We start from the raw sequence: 18177 nt of genomic DNA, 5'->3' as shown, positions 1-18177 counted from the left end.
AAATATAGCAAATCCATCATAAAATCCATGAAGCATTCTAAATCTAGAAAAATTCATCTTTGATTAGGGAAAGAAACAATGCTAAATTGTCTCAAAAGGAAGTTTACAATTTTCTAACATGATACATGGTAATATATTCAAGCAAATTTTTTTTTAAGCTGCTTGCTTCTAATGTTATTTGCTTGATGAATAAAAAGTCCATTATTTTTCATCAGTATGCTGGATGTCAATTCTACTTTTTGCCTGGTAAGTTATTTCACCTGAAAGCTGTTAAATGGCACACAGACATCTGTGTTGTCCTGCCGATCGAGAGTCCAAATGTTCTGGCAGGCATTCAAAATGATTAGCAATAGAAAATCTCATTTGGAAAAGAGAACATTCATAGAGACTTGAGTTCAATGACTTTCCTTTGTGTCTAAACTGCAGGACTAAGAAGTTTTCATTTTTAAATATTAAAAACACACATCTTGAGAGTAGATGTTGATAGTGTTGATGCTTTTGTTAATGAATAACAGCTTTTTATTTGTGTTCTCTCTAAAATGTTGGCATCCAAAGAACTTTGCACTATGCCCACTACATTGCTTTCCAATTTTTCCCTGAGGCACCCATACATTTTATATCATTAAACTATTTTGTTATTTACTCAACATTTTTAAAGCTTATTTTAAAAGTTCTAGGCATTTTAATGTTCAAGCGTTTTTTTTTTCTTCTCTTTTTATGCCCGGGTCATCAAGATTCCTAGTGTCAGAATTCTCCCCAAACTTGGTAAGACTTACATATTTAAGTTCTGATTACACTCTGAAGTTTTGACCTAACTCTAAAAGTCTTCTCAGATTTCATTATGTGATGTCCATTGATTCAATTATTCTCCATTAATGTATGTAATCTTTAGGTGAATATTTGTGGGGTTATAATTCAATTAATGGTTGTCTGGCAAAATATATGTTTTCCAAAATATTCAGCACCACTCCCTGTGAGATGATAATGCATACCAATCATTCATCTCAGGCATCATCAAGTGACTTGCTTTGGCCAGTGACATGTGACATTCATTTATCACTTCTGAACATAAATCTGAAGAGCCAGTTTATGGTGGAATTGTTTTCTTTCTGCTCTGCCTTGATAACAGAAGAAATGTTCTAAAGAGAGATTGTTGCATTGACTTGGGTCCTTCAGAAAAACACAATAAATAATAAAACCATAGCCAAATCACTATAGACATATACAGTAAATGAGAACAAATATTCATCATAAGCCACTGAAATTTAGATGTGTTTGATATAGCTCCTTAATGTGGCCTGTTCTGACAGAAACAGAAATCACTATTTGAAGAGTGATAAGATCTCAGGGGAGAGGCTCTCTTTTGGCAAACAGGGTGATATAGCAGAAAGCACTTGTATCCAAATCCTGTCTCTACTTTTTAAATACATTTGTTCTTTTGCAAATTAATTGATTCTGTGGGCCTAAGGTTTTATATCGGAGTAAAGTTTACAACAGTAAATATCTCTGTTATCCTGAAGAAAAATGATTTCACTCCCAGCAAGAAAGATAATCATTTTAATACGTAGTTACACAATCATTTTAGCTGCTAGAAACTCTGTACACATAGTCTAGTGTGTTGTACGCCAGTTCAGAGAGAAAATGGTAGAAAGATTCTTCCTTCCTTATTTATATTATCTGTCCCATATAGTTAATGAAATGGATGGCCTGTGTTGAAAAATCCTGGCTATTACTTGCACAAAGTGTTACACCTATGACATCACACAACTTACTAGATTTTCACAATAGAATCTTAGAACAAGGGATAAAAAGACTGATTGAATTCAGTTATAGTGACAAGCTCATTAGTACCTAGCAATATTACCTACAATAGCACTAAAGCAAAAATGGAACAATGCAAAATAGAATTCTGTGAACAAAACCTTCTTCTTGAAAAGAAAGTACACTGCTTAAGCAAAATATGATAGTAATCTATCTGCCTATTTGAGATTGCTTCTTTGATATATATGATTTCAGTTTAAATATTTTTTCAGGGATATTGTTATCTGGTCTTTCTCATGGCATTTTTCAAAAAAGCATCTGAAAATCAGTGCCAATAATAGCCAGGAAGGATATACATATACATGAATAATGAAAAAGTGTGGTAAATTGGAAAATTGAAATGCCAGCTCAATGGGATTCCAGCTATTTAGTTCCAAAAACTGTTTCTTGTTTAATTTTTATAGAAATGAAGAAATAAGGATTCCGTGTCACCAGATGTACTAGTTCATTTTCACGCTGCTATAAAGAACTACCTGAGACTGGGTAATTTCTAAAGGAAAGAGGTTTAATTAATTCACAGTTTAGCATCGCTGGGGAGGCCTCAGGAAACTTATAATCATTGCAGAATGCAAAGGAGAAGCAAGGCACCTTCTTCATAAGGTGGCAGGAAGGAGAAGTGCTGAGCAAAGGGGAAAGAGCTCCTTATAAAACCACCAAATCTCGTGAGAGCTCACTCACTACCACGAGAACAGCATGGACGACACTGCACCCCATGATTCAATTAGCTCCACCTCGTCTCTCTCTTGACACGTGCGGATTATGCGGATTACAATTCAAGATGATATTTGGGTGAGGACACAAAGCCTAATCATATCACCAGATAGTCCCCTTTTTATTTAAGTAATAAAACTATATACATTTATATGGAATCTTCTAATTTTAAATTTTGCCAAGTACTTAATTCTTTTTGTAAGATGTAATTCAGCTGTGTGTAAACTAAACAAAAAACCAGATACAGTCTTCAAATGCAGTTTATAATCATGAGTTTATGGATTTATAATGAAAAGTATATGGAATTATATGGAAACAGTTAACACTAGAAAAAATAATTATCTCCTGGTACAACTTTCATTGGATTAAGAAAACCCTCATTGATATACATTTAAAAGACAGAGGTCTGAGGTCACTTTCTAGTATGTAACAAATTTATTTTTTCTGCCTTACAAGTAGAATACGTATGAAAATAGAGTTGTTTGAGAAACCATTTCTCTACTGGCTGCTGCTTCACTGTTTGATCTTACCATGTCTTACTCTTCTCCTCTCACATTTACTTTATTTCCATTGTTTAAAAACATCAAATTTTTGTGCTAGAGACTTCGCCAAATTTTTTCTGGGGCAGCACTTCTCCCAGAGCTTGAAGTGACTGATTACTGCTCATCATTTAGGTTACAACTATTCAAAAATATCTTACCTGATCACTCTATCTAAAATAACACTGTCACATTGACTAGTTTTTTGTTTGTTTTGTTTTCATGCTTTGTTATTATGTCCTTATTTGGTCTTAGTTTGCCTTTTATTTTTTTCTTTTCAGTCTCTATACATGCACTTAAGCTTGTGATACAAAGGAGGTTTTCCAATATACACAGCCTTAGCCTCAGATAGAAGAGAGTTTGAGGGTGTGTGTGTGTGTGTGTGTGTGTGTGTGTGTGTATGTATTATTTAAGCACTGAATAAAATTTGTTTTGGGTTAATATGTCCTTCCATGCTGATGTCATGATTAAATATGCAACATCCAGCAATCAGTCTGAATCTCCTCACTCATGAATTAAAACTACCTGTTGAAAATCTATAGTTTCTGCTATTTTATAATGTTTCTTAATCACTACTTGATATGTAAAATTTTTCTCTACTTGATATGTAGAATTTATTTGATTTGAAGAGTGTTTTATATACTGACACTTGACATTAGGGGGAACCTATTGGTTACTAACAATAGCAAAATGTAAAAATCCATCTGACAATATTTTACTATTTATGATTAAGAATAATTTGTCTCACTATTTCAGAATATTTGTCATTTGGCTCTACAACCTTGACAACTATATTATAATCATTCAAGTAAATAATGATGATGATGATGTTTGTGACTTATTCCAGAGTTTCTGATAAAATTGGCCAGGAGTTAAAGTTAGCCTGCTGTAGTACTTAGAAAAGCTCACTCACGTAATTGTAGCCAAAACATGGGATCATGAGAACAACTTGCTTATTAGAAGAAAAGTTGATGCCACTGCCAATAAGTCTAACCAGGGAGGGTAGGCAATGCTGATTCTTTTGATATTTTTAAAATTAAGATCATTATAAGAAGGTAGCATAACATTGCAAAATATTTCAGGAATATATGGAGTTTTTGAGCCTTAAGCATTTTTAAAATCGAAAGTGCTCATTTGAACTAGAAACTTCCTTTCCATTTGTGATGCTATCAGGCATCACATAACAAACTCCAAGCTTTCACTAAGTCAGATAATTCTTTATCTTCTTTATGATTTTTAACATACTATGTCTAAAAGAAGCTCGAATTCCTTTCAGGTCGTAATGTTTCTCCACACCTTGCTTCTAGTTGATAGGAAGGGTGTATCTAATTTTACATATAGGTTAAGGGATTATGTTTTTGGTAACATGAAAATTTAATTTTGCTTTAGTTTAGTTCTAGTCCTTACACGGTAGTAGTCTATCTTATTTTAGCATTTTTCAAAACTAATAAAGATATGTCAGTTCATGCTTCTTAATTATTTGTAATATAAACATCCACATACACATATATTTAAGAAATTTTCACCTGAGTTAAAAAGTTAAAAAAAAGTTTTTTTTTATTTTAAAATAAACTTTTCTACTGTTTCACAGAAGAAAAAAAGAGTCATTAATTAAAAAAACCCTCTAAGCAAAGGCACTCAATACATAATGCATTCAACACAATATGCAATAAAATTTACCCAATACATAAGGGAATACCAAAGTGGTAGAAATTGTTTATTAGTACTTATACAAACTTCTTAATCCATCACAATATTAGACATCATTATGGTTTCTTATAACATAATGAAACATCTTTTTTCAAAGATATAAGGGGAAAATATGGAACAAGATAAAAGTTATTAAAGCTACTCTGAATAAAGTAGATATGACAGAAAACTGGAATATAAAACCAAGGAAACAATGTTTTTCCTTCTCAGTCGTAATAAAGACTAGGCTTTCATCAACCAAGAGGAAGGGTTTTTTAATTAATTCTTTGAACAAATGCTTCATGAATATCTGATATATATGAAACAGATGTATAACACCCTTCTTGATTATCAGTAGCTAACACTAGAAAGCTAAGACATAAATATCAATTATTAAAATGCAAAGTAGTACAAGCCATAAAATTGGTACTAGGGGACTGCTATAAAAGTCTGGAGGTGGGAGAGATGTTCTGAAATTAAGGTAATCAGAAAACAATTAAGAGACAGTAATCTTTGAGGTGGTTTTTATAGTAAATTAAGCAAGGAAAACAATGAGTAGTATTCTAGACATATTCCACCTATAGTTATACAAAACTGTAATTCCTATTCAAGGAATGTCAGCTCCTTACTTGGATAGAATTAAGATCAATGTCTGTGAGCACCAGAAAATATGTGTTGAATGAATTGACCAAATCAATTAATCTGAAAAGGTAAACTGGAGCCAATCTACAGAGTCATTTAAAGACAGGACTAAAAATATCAACTTTTTTTCTATGAAGTATTCTATGTGTTCCAAATAAGAATGTATCCCAATCACACAAATGATTTAGGCAAATTGGGCTGACCATAGTACAAAAGATAACTTAAAGGAAGATGTTACAAGTAAAGGAAATACAAGAGGAACATAATAGAAATAGCCTTTGTATGATAAAGTGTACACGGAGGTTGCAGAAGGTAGAGAGAAGTATAGGAATATTATTTTTCTTCTTTTCATAAAATGACAGATTCTACAGCAGCAAAATAACTCTAGTATCATTATGGATAATCCAATAGACAGGAAATAGAAAGAAATGCTACTACATCCATTAAAAAATTAAATAAGACTATTTGCTTCAATTGCTCCCTCATTTATAATACCTATTTAATGACTATCTAGGGAGAAGGAAAATAATATAACAACTCATTGATAGAGAAATAACAGAATTAATAACACTAAGAAAATACATTGACAAAGTATAGATAAAAAATAATGCTTAAGAAACATTTATCAAGATACTCCTCAGGAACTAATCTCAATTTTTTGTCTACTATCAAAATATTGATTACTATGGAAGGTAGCCAGACTAACAAAACCTATTAGCCTGAATATTTATTTTCACAAACATCTTATAATCTTCAGAACTTAATGAACAGAGATGTATCTTGACATCAATCCCATTTTCTTATCCAATTGGCTGACAAAAGACCATATTGCCTAATTGCTGGATTTACTGTGTACCATATGTAAGTTTGGCTCTATTCATTGCTGAAAACTATGAAACTTAGACGTCATTGACAAGGAATGTAATTTTTCTGGGTTGCTAGGAGCCAAACAAGTTTTAAATTTCTTCAACATCCTCATCCTAAAAGAACGGTAACCAAGAGCCCTATTGCAAAGCACTGAAGAGGAAAGGCAACATTTAGCCTTTAGAAAAGGGAATAATTAAAGTCTTATATGAAGAATTCGTGGAAATGACAAGTCTCTGCTACATTCTCTTTATGAGAAGCACCGTGGGAGCCAAGGGCTTTAGAACCCTGATCTTGGCAGAGTTGAGTGTAGGTGAAAATATCTATGATGTCCTACATAAAGATGAAGGTGATTGGAGCAATTTATCACCAAGAAATAGATTTGAGTTCTCTAAAAAACTTTGGTACATTCATTTCCAGATATATGGACATCCAAGTGGTTTACATTCTTCTGCCTGCATTTGAAATCATTCAATATATCTTTACATAGTATGAGAATATTTCTGTATGACAGATTTCTATGTGTAGTATTGCTTAAAATACTTTTCCAAAAATCTTTGGCAAACACCAACAATGATGTATGATAGCTTGTCTATACCCCCTATCATTGGCAGTGGTCCTAATAGAATCTAATTGTCCTAATATTTTTAGATTTGTTTAAGTGATCAACAAGAATATATATTATTGTTTTTTATTTTCATTTTATACCTATCACTGAAGTTATTTTTCCTATGTGTATTAATATTTGGGATTTTTCTTGTTAGTGATTTATCTGTTCATGTTTTTTTTTACTCAATTGGCTATTTGTCTTTTCTTGATTCATTTGAATATATTTAAACACCAGGAAGATAAACTCTTTATTAGATACATCTTTAACAAATATTTATTTGACACTTTTTTGAACCAGTATGAAATACATTATTTTGAATAATGGAATAAGACAGTGGTTTTTAATAAGGGATGATTCCCTCACCAGTTCTAGTGACATTTGGCAATGTCTGGAAACATGTTTATTCATTACACTGGTAAGTGAGGTGTGCTATAGATATCTAGTTATGGAAGCCAGAGATCCTGCTAAACAAAAACAAGACATTCCCTCTCACAACAATTATTTGACCCAAATTGCCAAGGATGAGAATTCCTGGATTAAAAACTTATACAAAATTTAAGCACAGTGAATGACTGTGGACTATTGGTTGCATAAAAAGGAAAGTAGAGATATAGAGGGAAGACAATAAAAATCTTGTAAAGCAAATGTATTACAGTTTCAGTTTGAATTATATTTTTAACTGGCCTCAGATATTTTGTTTTAATTATGTTTTTGTCTATTCCTATGTCAGTACTTTACTGATGTAATCAGAATAGCTTTATAAGTCATTCTTATATACTGTAAGATAAATTCCCATTAATGCTCACGTTTTTTTTTTATTCCAGGGAACTTGTTTTGTATATACACTTTAACATTATTTTCTTTATATTCACACATAATCTAAACCATACAAAATTACGTAAGAATTGACATTTATACATTCAACATGTCAAAATGTATATGTTTATCACCTGAATTCTTAATGACCATATTCTTAGACATGTTTTTATGTTATTACATTTAAATTGTGGTATGCATTTTAATGCAATTTTATAATTTCACTATGTCATTCCTGTATATTACTATCAAATTTTGTGTTTCATTTTTCAAATCACACTGGCTTGCTGTTAAAAGGATTCCGTTTCCTTTTTCTGAAAATAATTTGATATTTTACTTGCCTTCCATGATTGCACAAATAGATACTTTTTAATATATAACCTTAGGATCTTTCAGGAGAAAATAAAAAATGGAACATGCTATTATTACTAAGTGCTATTATTTTATCATTGTCATCAATACAATCACCCTTCAAATATGAATAACTTCACATAAAAGTTTTCTTGAATCATAATAGGTACTATTATTGCTTTGCAGTGATCTGTCTGTTCTGGAATATAGCTGATAATTATCACTCTGAAGTAAAATGTCGTTTCTTCATGCATTATCTCCTTTGAAACCCTTTGGTGTGACAGAACACAGTAAAATTATATTACTGTGCTGATACTGAAATCATGACATTTCTGAAATGTACAAAAAATACATTTTTTTACTTCGTTAGCCTCAAAGGTATTGTCTTTAGGTAGTGATTTTTTGTTGCAATTTACTAGTAAATCTGTTAATATAAGAAATAACTGCCAGAAAATAATGGTCCCAAAACAGTTTATATATTTTATCACTTATAGGACTTTTTACTGATGTTCAGTAATATTATTATATTAATTTAAATATCAGTGCAAATGATCTTGTTTGGCTAACAGAGCTGTCAAGAATTCGATCTAACTCAATAATTCATTGACAATACAAGTTTTTGCAACACATTTATTCTATACATATGTATTCAGTTTACACATAGGTAAAATGAGGGAGTTAATCAGGTTTCTTTTGATTCTCTAATCATATTATCTATGTCTTAGTTGGGTTGACAAGTCACAATACAAGAATTAAATAAAAGAATTGATTAGATTATAAAGAATGAAACAAGTAATGTAATTCAGGTAGTCCAAGCGAAATTTGAAAGAAAATGCCAACTAACAGAACCATGTTCTGACAGATCAAACAGAAAGATTTGCATGTTCATTTGCCATTTAGGAAAATATAAAAATAAACACTGTATATACATTATCAGATAGAAGTTCTAGCATTAAATATATCAAACTAAGTATGTTTCTTAACAAAAAATATTAAAAAATAATTAATGAACATATAACTAATAGATATTGAATACTTATGTGCCTGATGCTCTAAGTGTTCTCAAATAACTCTTAAAATAATATGGGGTAGGTGATATTATCATGTTCATATGACAGTTAAGCAATCTGCCATTTAGAGTAATGAGAAAACAATTCATGTGGCCAGACTCCATCTGCCTCCAACTTATACAAATTAAAAAAAAAATTCAACTCTGCTTACCTCAGTGATAACCTTGCTACCTAGTAATATTCATGGTTAAAGTCTGCTACACAGAATGCTATAGGCTTTACATGCATTTTTATTTGTCCTCAAACCAAACCTGCAAGGTATGTGTTGTTATCCCTATTATATGGATATGTAGAGTAAATTTCTGACAGAATCATCACTTCTTCATGTTCATGGAATTAATAATTAACAGATCAATACTCCAACTCAGGTTTTTATGACATCATTGTTTCTTATCATTTGTCAAATATTTTTTTCAATACAAAAGGATTTATGTAGCAGGACATAAAGATGAACATAAACCGGAAGAATATAAAAGCTAATTACTACTTTGAGTTTTATAATAACATTCTGATTTATAAATTACAATAAATATTATCTACTTCAGAGCACTGTTGAAATGCATAAGTGAGAAAATGTGTATAAAATATTTAAATCTTTGAGGGCATAGAATAAGTGCTAAATAAATATTGGCTTTTATTATCATAAGTATCCATGAGACTACAGAACCAAGTAGCATTATAGAAAAAAAACCCACAAACATTACACATACAAACATACACACAAACACACACACACTAGTCCATGGAGATAATAATTGATCACTCACACACTGGGAACAATAAATAAGATAACAGAAATATGAAAAGGTCTATCAGAGTGATGGGATACAGCAGGTACATGAAAAATAAAGCTGAATTAAACCCAGGATATATTCATCAATTCAGATAGATGATAGATTAGACAGATAGATGCTAGCTAGATAGGTAGATAGGTAGATAGATAGATAATAGATACATAGATACATAGATGTGGAAGATAGGTACATATGTGTGTGTGTATATATAATGCATATATACATACATATATGTATATACTTATGCCTCCCTAACACTCAAGCAACCAATTCTTTCACTATTCAAAAACTGGTCTTTTTATTCAAGGAAAGGCTTAACGGGGTGTATAAGTAATGTAAGTTAAGGAAACAAGAAAAGAAACATTCAGAATAAAAAAGATCCTTAAAAGAAAATAAATATGGATGTGAAAACTAAAGGAAAACCAGTCTATTCATAATTGTACAGAAATAATAAGACTTTCTAATTCTTGATAGGGAATTATTTAAGCTACAAATACAAAACAAAGGAAATATTTCCATCAGTGCTGGAGTAACCCTGAATAATTTACAGCTGCCTTTCTTTAGGGAAGCAAGTAATTATTTTCTAACCTATAAGCATAGATTATCAGGTTTGTGCACTTACATAAAATTGCTTTATTGTATTTATTATTATGATTTGTGATTTTGTTGCTATTCAGGGACTTTGTTATGAATTAAATGGCTTACAGAAGGTCATTCTTTAGAGACTTCAGAATTTTGAGTGAAAAAAAAAATCTCTTCCAAGTTGTTAACATGAATTCCTGGCAATGACTTTTGTGCTATAAAACTATATTTGTTATCACAGTTCCATAATAGTAAATACAAATATTAAATATGTTTTATCTTTACAGAGTTTATAATATTTTTCAGAATAAAAATGTAGTAATATATTGGTTAATGTCAGTAAAAATAGGCAAGCTATTTTTATTTTAAAGACAGAATATCCTAGTATCTTTTTACATTTGGTTCATTTTAAATAAAGTCATAGGACTTGTTCACTGAGTGTGGAACACGGCTCTAAAACAGAATTTAAAGTTTTATTTGATAATATCCTATTTCTCTGGAAGACTAATATTTAGGAAGTATATATATATATAATCCATAAATATAAGCATAATTTTACTAGCATCAGCATAACAGGATTTGAGAGCCATGGCTTCTCTATTTGATGAATAAAAATCATATAATCCATTGATCTTTATATGTATTTTAGGAACAGTTTCATCTAAAAAGTGCACATGCATTTTATTGTAATTTCATGAGTTCACAGAGTGCATTGACTCTGTTGGCTGAATTTTGAATTGAACTCTCAATTTGAAGTCTTTTTAATCCCTAATGAATTTCATAGTACCATCACCATCAATCAGAACTGTTTCCTTTTATTGTTACTTACGTTCAAGTTATCATAAAATCACAGTGAGTTGGCAAAGCAGATAATGTGAAACATTCTGTGATTGAAAGCCATAATAGTCTAATCACTAGTTTGTGTAAGTATGGTACCCTTGGTTGTGTTTCTTAACCATTTATCATTTTTAAAATTTAGAAAATACTTTCAATCACTTGCCATACATAGCTCTCTGAACCACAAAGTTGAATCAAGCAATATATCATGCAGAAGACAGAATAAAAACTAACGAAGTGTCAAGATTCTTTTACAATTTGTTTAGTCACAAATTTATGCCCTTTTTGACTCTTTCTTTTCTTATTAAAAGAGAGATTTAATTTTAACTCCAAAATGTATTTCAGTAATATCCAACACAATTTTTTTTTTCAGTCAGAAACCTGTTCTTAACCAGCTCAAAAACAAGCTCCTCTATAGTCTTATCTCTAAAATCCTTCTTATTAGTTTCTAGATACACACAGTATTACCAAAATTTATCCAGCTCATTCTAGAAAAAAGCAGTCAGCATTTTTCTAAATGTTTTAGCTGGAAAATAGTTTCATGGTTTATTAAAACTTCATACCAAAAAGACATCTTTTGAAAAGACAAATTTGGGAAATACGTAAAACTACATTAGGCTCAACAGAGGAAGAATCCTCAGAGCCTCTGTGTTTCTTATGTGCATCATGAATCTCTGGAAGTGTATAAAATGCAGATGTTCCTCATTTTGCTTGAATTTCCAATTTTCAAAAATTATTTTCATAAAGCATCTTTATAAAAATATGTTCTGCAGATGGAAATGGGGGAGAGAGTTTTTTGGAAAAGATGGTAGAGAGCGAGAACATCTAAAGACCAAAAAAAAAATCATTTTTGTGCTTAATACTTCCATTTAAAGAATATCTACAAAAATATCTATTCCTTTCTCCTATTTTCTTCATTCCAGAGACAGAAGCACTTTGGGAAGCCAAGGCGGGTGGATCATGAGGTCAGAAGTTTGAGACCAGCCTGGCCAAGATGGTGATACACCATCTCTACTAAAAATACAACAATTAGTTGGGCATGGTGGCGGGTGCCTGTAATCCCAGCTACTCGGGAGGCTGCGGCAGGAGAATCGCTTGAACCCAGACGGCGGAGGTTGCAGTGAGCCGAGATCGTGCCACAGCACTCCAGCCTGGGCGACAGAGCAAGACTTCGTCTCAAAAAAAAAAAAAGGAGCTTGACCAAGTTTGCCGATTTACAACATTACACCACGGTGTGAGTGGTTTCCGCACCCAGGTGCCTCTCTTATTTCCCACAGAGGCAAACCCTAATCCAGTGTCCTGAAGAGCTCTATTTGCAGTGTGAAACCTGCCCATGCAACTCAGAATCTTAGGTTCTCTGCCGTATACAACCCTTTAGAGACCAGTGGGATCAAAAGAGAGAAGAATTTTTAGGGCATGCAATCTGGAGTGAATATTTGAATTACTGGTAAGTGATTATCTGCTCTGCCTGTTACAGAACGTGGTAAATTCTGCTCTTCACTTTTCACAGCAATGTTACACTTATTTAAGGGCGTTAGTCAGTAGGCCTGGCCTAGGTCTAATACAAATAGTAAGAGCTGGAGCAAGAGAAAAGAAAAAAAAAAAAACACACTTGCAGATGATGATATGAGCTAAAATTTGAACATTTTGTTTAAGATTTTCTTGGTGGTGATTTCTTGCTGCACTTAATTTTTTGTTTATATATTTTTGTTTGGGATGTGTAATCAAGTTTAATTGTATTGTATTTATTATAGGAAGATGCTGCAACCCAATTAGATAGATTCTCTTATCTTAACTTCTAAAAATATATAGCTGCAATCTGGTACAATATAACCTGAACTCAGTACAGAAACCAAGGATGAAGTATATTCTGATGTAAAATTCAAGGAAGGATTAGACAGAGAAGTGAAAATGTATATATTGAATTATCACAATATCTGGATGGATGCTGGTGATAACTATGTCTCTCTAAGGTGAAATCTTCTTCCTGTGCACTTGATCTCCTTTCATTCTTGCATTACTAATCATCCTTTCTCTTTTCTCATTTACAGAAACATAAAATTATTATGTCTCTAGAATTAAAAATAAAGTCTCCTCAGTCCACCTTTCTCAACTATTAAATTTTATTTTTAATTTTCTCTTTACAAGGAAAAAAAATTCCAGAATACATTTTATTCTCTGTTTCTAATTCTTCTTGTCTATTTTCTTCTATGTACTTCAGTTTGCTTGTCACCACCCTCACTTACTGAATCTTCTTGTAAATTAATCAATGATCCTATCGATGTTTCTTTTCTTTCCTGATATATCAGCATGAATTACTAAAGCAGAATATGCTCACCTACTTGAAATACTTTTTTTTAACTTAGATCTCAGAACCTATTTTTTTCTGATTTTTCTTTTACATCACTAGTAGTCTTTTCTTACTAGTTGTTCTAGCTTTTTTTTTTTTTTTTGCGATGGAGTCTCACTCTGTCACCCAGGCTGGAGTTCAGTGGCATGATCTCAGCTCACTGTAACCTCTGCCTCCCTAGTTCAAGCGATTCTCCTGTCTCAGCCTCTTGAGTAGCTGGGATTTCAGGCGCCCACCACCGTGCCCAGCTAATTTTTGTATTTTTAATAGAGACAGAGTTTCACCATGTTGGCCAGCTGGTCTTGAACTCCTGACCTCAGGTGATCCACCTGCCTTGGCCTCCCAAAGTGCTGGGATTACAGGTGTGAGCCACCGTGCCCGACCTCTTCCAGTATTTCTAAGCATCGGAGAGTCACAGCACTAAATCCTCACACCTCTTGTCCATCATTTGCTAACTAAGTGTGTTCTAAACCAGTCTTATGACTTTTAAACACCATCTATAAACTGACAAAGTATTACTTCCAATGAAGTATTTTTCCTTGTATATCCATCGTGTAAATTTCTTGTCTGATAATTCCTAAATCTGTCTCATATCCGAGTCTGGTTCTAATGGTTGCTTTTTGTATCTTCAGACAAATTATTTTCCTGAATTTAACTGTGCCTTGTAATTTTTGTTGTTGTTGAAACTAGACACAATGTGTCAGATGATAGAAAATGAGGTATATGGCCCTTTAATATGAGGTTGATGTTAATCTGGCTAGTAGTTGGGAAGTGTTTAATTTTTGCTATAGCTCTAAGGGCCAGAGCTAGTATTCTTGTCCCCTCCCCACTTTGTTCTCTTTTGGCTTCCTGAAGCATTCCCCCTTAAATAGAATCTGTGCACTACAATTCTTTCAGCTGTAATCCACTGTTATTATACAGAATACTAGAGTTCTGTTAATATTATGGTAAGGTATCAGGGAGGTGACACATTCTGTAGTTCAATAATTAGGTCTTTTAGTTGGCCTGTGTCCCTGGCCTGTGACCTTTATAACCATTTCTTAGCATTCCCCTTCTCCTCAGGTGAGACAGGAAAGGCACAGGGAGCTGGTGTGGAATAAATTCCCTTCCCTCAGGTGGAATGAGTCTCTGGTAAAGCATTTTTCCCTAAAGAGTAAGCCTTTTTTATGGAGAACATTCTGGGCATGTACCATTATGGTACTTTTCTTCTCTCTCTGCCCAAACCACTGGGAGATATTTCTTGTCTCTTTCAGTGAGAAACTGTGTGTTCCTGGAGGTAAACTCATCAAATTCTGTTGACCCATGTAAGATTTTAACCCCGAATTTCTCTTTCTCACCATAGGCCACACAAGCCTCCATTAATTCATCAAAATCACCATTTAAATGTTCCTTTCAATGTTTGGCTTTGTTGGTTTCCACTCCATGTAATCACATCTTGGCTATAACTTTCTGGATTCACCTGTCTGTCCAGATGTTGGGGTGACAGTTTGCCCGGTGATCTCAATTCTCTGATAAAACCAATAAGATTATTGATTTTCAGTTTGTTTGGCTTTTTCCTGTTGTACGGCTAGAGTGACAGCCTCCAAGCTGAGGAGGAACTAAAACTAGAAGTGGTATATCAAAAATTTATTAAACATCTCCATTTAAATTCTACATGACTTCTCAAATTGAATATATATAAACAAAGACTGATCTCTACCCACTATCTTTCTTTCTCTACTGCTTTTAGTCTCATAATTAAATGGCAACTCCATCCTTATATATACTCATACATTAAATCTTGGAGTCATTTCATAAATCTTTCTCTGTCATAACACATATACATGGTATTAGAAACCCTTGTTGATTTTATTACCTCCTTTACTACCTTCATCACCACCAAGTCCAAGGATGCATCATGACAACACGGATTATTGCAAAGAGCCTCCAAACGGGCCTATCTGCTTCTGATACAGGAAGGGGCAGGGAAGTGCTGGGTAGAGAAGGGTGGGGTCCCTGGCGAGGGATCCACCCTTGGGCTTGTGCCCACCAACCTAAGTGAGAACAGGCATTTATGTTTTCACACCCAAATGCTGCATTTTCCAAGGCCACTCTGGCTCCCCACCCCCCATCCCCCCATCCAGTGCCCATAAAAACCTGAGATGTAGCAAGCACACACAAAACCACCTGGACGTTGAGAGGAGCAGAACACATCGAAAGACATCAACAGGCAATTGACGGCGGAGCTATGCAGACGCTGAGGGAAATTCAGCTGGAGGCGGTCAGAAGAGAGTCTGGCCACAAGGTGGCCTGACTCCAGGGAAAGACCACCTTCCCACTCCACCCCTTTCTGGCTCCCTAGCCATCTCATTGGGAGCCACCTCCACCACCTAATGAAATCTTGCACCCATACTACAGGGCCACATGTGATCGACTTTTCCAGCATACTAGGGCAAGAACCCAGGATACAGAAAGCCCTCTGTCCTTGCGATAAGGCAGAGGGTCTTATTGAGCCAACACAAGTAGGCTGCAGACAGCAAAGCTGAAAGAACACGCTGTAACACATGCCCACTGGGGCCTCAGGAGCTGTAAACACTCAACCCTAGATGCTGCCGAGGGGTCGGAGCCCAAAAACGCTTCCCATGACCTGCCCATCTGCATGCTCCCCCTAGGAGTTTGAGCAGCAGGGCAGTGAAGCAGTGAGTCACAACCCTGTCCCATGCCCTGGGAGGGCAATAAGGGTGTGTACTCCAAGAATAGCACAGATGACATATGGTTGGAATGGAGTGTCATGATTGTATGATAGAAGTAGTGGGTAGATATTTACATAATACTGGGCTACCCACTACTTCTGTCATATAATCATGACACTCCATTCCAGCCATATGTTATCTGTGCTATTCTTGGAGTACACACTCATGCACACAACTCCTTTGAGGCCTTTCTATTTATTTGTCTCTATGTCCTATATTGCCTCAGATGCTTGTATTCTTGGCTTTTACACTGTATATAAATAATAATGTCTCCCTGAGACATTCTTTGACCAAATATTTAAAACCACAGCCCTTTGGAAATCCGAGGTGGGTGGATCATCTGAGGTCAGGAGTTGGAGACAAGCCAGGCCAACATTGTGAAACCCCATCTGTACTAAAAATACAACAATTAGCCAGGCATGGTGGTGTGCACCTGTAATCCCAGCTACTCGGGAGGCCAAGGCAGGAGAATCGCCTGAACCGGGGGGGGATGGAGGTTGCAGTGAGTCAAGATTGTGCCACTGCACTCCAGCCTGGGCAACAGAGAGACATTATGTCTCAAAAAAATAAAAAATAAAAAAAGTAAAACCACAGACCCTTCAGCTTTATTTTTGCTCACAGCACCTGTCACAGTCTTGAATTGTATGTGTTTGAATTGTTGTATTGTCTGTCTCCACACAATTGAATGTAAGAATCCTAAAAGCGGTTATATTTCCCTATTTTGTAAACAAATACATTGACAATACCTTGAAAACTGAGATGAAGGTAGAACTTAATATATATTTATTTAATAAATAATTAAATTGTACTTTTACTCAAAGAAGAACATTCAGACACTATAAAATTCTAGCTGTATTCTATTTGTTCTAGAATGATAAAGGCATACAGATCCTTTCAGTTATATTTATAGATTTTTAATATTAAAAAAATCTTGTTAAATTTAGTGTGAATTTCTGATCTTATATGTTATTAAAGGAGAATAGAATAATGATGAATAAAGCCTAAATGGAATGAAAACATCATTTATTGTTTTCTGTATTTTCTTTTTAATCAGGAGTATGTTTTTAACAACAAATATTTTCACAAGTGGCCCCACTTACTAGCTAGTATTTTCATGTATTCTAAAAGTTGTATTATAAATTGAGTAAATACATTTATGGTAAAGGATACAAACTTTCTGGTAAATCTATACTGTTCTGCTTTTTTAACACAACTTCAAAATAATGAATGCTTGCCTTTCTATCATGTTTTTCTCAATTTCACTATTTCTTACAACTTCTTAGGTAGATTGTCACATCCACAGAATTTATACTCAGGCGTTTAATCACATACTTAAGTTAAATCTCAGACTACTTAGTAATTAAAACTTTTCTTACTTAGAAGCTGCATTTCTAATATATAATCACTTTTAAATTAAATTTATTATTAATTAATCATTTTTCTAATCGTAGAGATCATTATTATAATAATGTTTCTTTTCCTAATTTTCATAATCATGTTACAAGTGGCAGAAAATGTCACAGCTTTTTAGAGGTTTGGGAGTGACACAGGTCTTACCCCTGTTCTTTTCACCTAATGGAAAGCATTAAAACATGCAAACACATTCTCATAGTCTTAAGTATCTCCACAGGTCTTTCTCATAAATATGGAACAGTGCTTCCTTTTTCATCTATAATTGAGAGTAAGACCCTAAAGAATATGAAGTGCACAAAACGTGGAGTACTAAAAAGAATTCAGGCTATTGTTCAAAGTAGACCTGAGTAAAAGTC

General features: G+C 33.6%; 1 long non-coding RNA gene across 1 annotated transcript in view; it reads right to left on the bottom strand.

Moving 5' to 3' along the window:
- LOC129143769 (uncharacterized) overlaps positions 1-18177 on the bottom strand; it is a 150770-nt gene that overhangs the window by 14035 nt on the left and 118558 nt on the right. The gene's annotated exons all lie outside the window — the stretch shown is intronic.

Source organism: Pan troglodytes, chromosome 3, assembly GCF_028858775.2.
Source record: "Pan troglodytes isolate AG18354 chromosome 3, NHGRI_mPanTro3-v2.0_pri, whole genome shotgun sequence".
Lineage (NCBI taxonomy): Eukaryota > Metazoa > Chordata > Mammalia > Primates > Hominidae > Pan > Pan troglodytes.
Note: the sequence above shows the minus strand (reverse complement) of the source record. Positions and strands in the feature narration are given on the sequence as shown.